This window comes from Budorcas taxicolor, chromosome 16 (genome assembly GCF_023091745.1).
Source record: "Budorcas taxicolor isolate Tak-1 chromosome 16, Takin1.1, whole genome shotgun sequence".
In the NCBI taxonomy this organism is placed as follows: Eukaryota; Metazoa; Chordata; class Mammalia; order Artiodactyla; family Bovidae; genus Budorcas; species Budorcas taxicolor.
Window position 1 is genome coordinate 30,790,936 of NC_068925.1, and position 5,142 is coordinate 30,796,077.

The following is a 5,142-nucleotide window of genomic DNA, read 5'->3' on the forward strand; positions in this document are numbered from 1 at the left end:
TGTGAGAGACCCAGGTTCAATCCCTAGGTCGGGAAGATCCTCTGGAGAAGGAAATGGCAACCCAGTGTTCTTGCCTGGGAAATCCCATGAACAGAGGAGCCTGCTGGGCTTGTTTGGGGTTGCAAAGAGTCCATGGGGTTGCAGAGTTGGACACGACTGAGCGGCTAATACACACTGCCTGAGAATAAAATAAGGTGTTTGCCAAAAAGGCAGATTCTTGGGCCACACCCTGGGCCTACTGAGCTGGAACCTCCCAGTGTGGGGCTTGGGTGTCTGCTCTTTTATCTGGTGACTCTTAAAACCAGCATGGTCCAAATGCTACCAGGAGGTCACACCACCCAGTGAGGAAGCAGAGGGGATGGCTTCTCAGCTTACTAGGAAGTACCACGGAGGAAGGCAAAGCAGAAAAATGCATCTTCCTTTGGATCCTGAAATTTTTCTTTTGTTTTAAAATTTTACTTTGGTTTTGAGAACTTAAAATGTGAAGAGACAAAGGCATGGCTTCTCCACCTTCCCCCGCAACCCCCATCGGCCTTGAGTACTCTGTGAAAGGTGATCTGTTTTACCCCACCCTCACAGCCCATTTTCCGCAGGAACTTGACTTCTAGAGGGGTTCTCGGCCAATGTCTCCGAGAGAATATGCTGTTCCTGACTCAGTGGGGTCTCCAGGCCTGAATACCCAAGGCCAACACGGAGGACTTAAAAATAGAGGCAGGAGGTGCAGTCAGACAGAAAGGAGCTGGAGGCCTCCCTGGATTGACGCAGAATGATCCGAACAAAGGAGCCTGACGCCCTCTAGTGGCAATAAGCCGCTTCACAGCCCTGGTGGAGGGGCAGACACACTGACAGGGCTGGATGCCCTCCAGGTAGTAACAAACGTTGGGTGACAAGGCCCTGGAAACGCCACCTCCCTAAGATTCTTGACTAGGGATAGAAAGAGGAAAAGTTGTGCTCCCTGGGTTTTCCTGCTGCCATGTGATTTTAGAATGCACTGCCATAAGGCATACTGTTTTCACGAGTGCCTTCCATTATCACTGGATTTTAGACTCTTGTCATTATTTCTTAGGGAGATTAAGGCTCGGTAGTTGCTCAATCATGTCCAACTCTTCGAGATCCCATGGACTGTGGCCTGCCAGGCTCCTCTGTCCATGGGATTTCCCAGGCAGGAATACTGGAGTGGGTTGCTATGCCCTCCTCCAGGGGATCTTCCCGACCCAGGGATCGAAGCCGTCTCTCCTGGAGTGGGTTGCTATGCCCTCCTCCAGGGGATCTTCCCGACCCAGGGATCGAAGCCGCATCTCATGCATCGCAAGTGGATTCTTTACCCTCTGAGCCATCGGGAAAGCAGGCCACTACTAAAAAATCCACACACAACATATAATCTGTAAATATATCCAAGCACCTCAGACTGCCACAGAGAGAGATCTGTCTTTGGGAAGGCTATTCTTTCACCGGGAGATCAGAGATTTAGGAGAGGTCTCCAGGGGATGGCATAAGAGGAAGGAGAGGCATCCAGATCAGGAAACCTGGCTTAATCATTCCAGGTACTCTCTATGGGGACAGGCGTCTCTGCTGGCTAAATTGTCCTCTCATCTGAAGATATCAGCTCAGGTACACTTGAATCAGAGAAGGTACTCCTTTGTATACATTCTGAGAAAGAAAATGCACAGAAGAACAACTGATATAGGTCAATACAAATAAGATTCTAAAGTGCCTACTTTGGATTTGAAGGAAATCAGATTGTGACTAAAAGACACCAGGATTTTTGTAAAAGCTTAAAAAGTAAGCGCGAATACGACCACACAGCCATCAGGACGGCTACTATGAAAAATTTTTTAAAAAGAGACAGAAAGACCAAAAGAAAGAGAGAAATGAAAATGTCTTGCTGAGGATGGAACTCTTATGCAATGTTAATGGGAATGTAAAATGGTGCAGACATTATGTGGAAAACAATTTGGTGCTTCCTCAAAAAAAATTCAACATATATGATCCAGCAATTCCAGTTCTGGGTATATACCCCAAAGAATGGAAATCAGTGTCTCGAAGAGATATTTGTCCACCCATGTTCATAGCAGCATTGTTCATAATAGTCGAGATGGAAGCAACTCAAGTGTCCTTTGACGAATGGATGGATAAATACAATGTGGTCCATCCTTACTATGGAATATCATTATCTTAAAAAGGAATGAATTCTGACACATGTAATAACATGGATGAACCTTGAAGACGTTATGCTAATTGAGATGAGCCAGACACAAAAGAACAAAAATTGTGTGATCCTACTTATATATATGACTACTTATTCCAGTAGTCATTATGGATGTGAGAGTTGGACTATAAAGAAAGCTGAGCACTGAAAATTGATGCTTTTGAACTATGGTGTTGGAGAAGACTCTTGAGAGTCCCTTGAACTGCAAGGAGATCCAACAAGTCCACCCTAAAGGAAATCAGTCCTGAATATTCATTGGAAGGACTGATGCTGAAGTAGAAACTCCAGTACTCTGGCCACCTGATAGGAAGAGCTGACTCACTGAAAAAGACCCTGATGCTGGGAAAAGATTGAGGGCAGGAGGAGAAGGGGACAACAGAGGATGAGATGGTTGGATGGCATCACTGACTCTATGGACATGAGTTTGAGCAAGCTCCGGAAGTTGGTGATGGACAGGGAAGCCTGGCATGCTGCAGTCCTTGGGGTTGCAAAGAGTCGGACACAACTGAGCGACTCAACTGCCATATACAAGAGGTACCTAGAGTAGTCAAGTTCAGAGACAGGAATTGCATGGTGGTTGCCGGGAGCTGGGGGAAATGGGGAGTGGGGAGTTGTAGTTTAATGGGGATGCTGTTTCATTTTACAAGATGAATTGCGTTTTGGAGAACTTTGGATGATAATGATGTGTCAATGTGGGTTCGTGAATTATAACAAATGTACCACTCTGGTGCAGGATGTCGGTAGTAGGAAAGGTTGTGTAGAAACAAGGGACTATATGGGAACTCTGTACTTCCTGCTCAATTTTTCTGTGAATCTAAAACTGCTTTAAAAATAGTTTAGTAATTAAAAAAAATTTTTGCAGATGGACAGTGGTGATGGGTACCTAACAATGCAAAACATACTTTAATACTACTGAAGTGTATTCTTAAAAATTGTTAAGATGGTAAATTTTATGTTATGTCTATGTTACCACAATTAAAAATAAAATTACAATAAAAAACAAAAAACAGAAGCAGAGACAGTCTAGGAACAGATTACAATTTGGGAACTTTAGAACAGCATACATTTTAAAATGTTATAACTAGATTTTAAAGTGTTTTAAAAATATATTTTAAAGTCTATTTTATATGAACAAGAAATAATTTTTTTAATTTCAATAAAGAAAAGTTTCTAGAATAAGATGGCTATTAGGCAAAGACAAGAAGAACATGTGGTAGGCAAAGGGAAGGAAGAAGAGGGAATAAATGTTAGGGCCCTTGCTCTGAAGGAACATCACTAGGGGCTTGGAAGGAAGGAGGCATGGAACAAACACGAACTCAGCCCTCACCTGGGATCCAGATGAATCACTGAGACTGCGCCGATGTCATCAAGGGAGGAAGTACCTGGGCAATTGTCGGGGAGGAAGATTGAGAAAAGATCTTTTGTACCTTCCACCCTTCAGATACTTTTCATCACCACTCATCCTCCAAACCATCCAGTGAGAACAAGAGAGATGAAAATTAGGAGGAAAAACATGCAGAAATAGTAGAAGCAGGCTTAGCATTTGCTTTTCACTTTGAGCAGAAGGGAAGCCTGGAAGTGCTGCCTAGGTCCAGGCTTTAAGGGATAATGCATGCAAGAGAGGGTGGTGACAAGCCAACAGGACCGAGTTCATCCAGAGAGCAGTCCCTTCAGAGTCATCTCTTCGGGGAATGCTACCCACCACCCCGTGTCCGTCAGGAACTCTGATGGCAAACATTTCTAAAAGAGTGGACCAGACATTTCCTTTAATACTTTCTCTGTTGGCAAATCTTTGTCCTGTCTGGGGTAGATTGAACTTTTGGAAACAGCCACAAGTTATTCACAACCAATTGCTGTGAATTAAGAAAACCATAGCTGATTTCCCCTTTGTGGATCGTATGCTGATTCTTACATCAATCTGAACAGAAGCAATCTAAAGCATGTTCTAAGCCAGGCACCTGTGCAGTGCTTCCCACAGCGACTAGGGAGGATAAAAGTTACTTACCGACGTAAGCTGGAGACACACAACTGTATCCTATCATCATGTTTTGCAGCATTCACAATTCCCAGATAATTCTCCTCTCATGGTTTTGCTGCTGCTGCTGTTCAGTAGTTAAGTCGTGTCCAACTCTTTTGTGATCCCATGGACCGCAGCTTGCCAGGCTCCTCAGTCCATGGAGTTTTCTAGGCAAGAATACTGAATTGAGTTGCCATATCCTCCTCCAAGGGATCTTCCCAACCCAGGGACTGAAACCCGTCTCCTGCTGGTCAGGCAGATTCTTTACCACTGAGCCACTTGGGAAGCCCCTCACAACTTTAAACACCCTCAGAAAAGTGCTATGAATATCTCTGGAAGATCAACACTAATTTCCTGCTGCTTCTTGTATCTGCAGATGTTGCTGTTGCTGACAGTGGTTGTCGTGTAGACCTAGCTTTGAAAAAGGCTCTGAGATCAATGTTCTTTTCAACTTGTACCAAGACCAGGTGCTCTTTGAGAATAAAGTGTAGATGCCACTAAGCCTGGCACTGGGATAACTCTGTAAATCAGACTCAGGCACCTCTTACCTCATGTACTTCCAACTGCCCTCAGGTCCCCCGGTGTAATGCACAAAGACCAGAGGCAATCATCAAACCATCATTTCCCCAAAGATCCATATTTATCAGATGTACAACACTCCATGAGTATCACAGGATGGTTATAATATTCCATTTAGAGCATTTTCCTATTTCTCAAATAACTATTTGGCTTTGTCTTCTTTTGAGTGTCTCCAGGACTGTAGTTTTAATTTCAAGGAAATGGGCTAATTTTGAGCTGTATTAATCAGAAAATGAGGCCACTTAGACAAAGATAGTCATGTGCAAGAAAAGGACTGGTGCCCCTTTGAAGAGAGGGTGACCCTCGGCTCTCAGCTGAATATCTGCCTCCTGCTTTT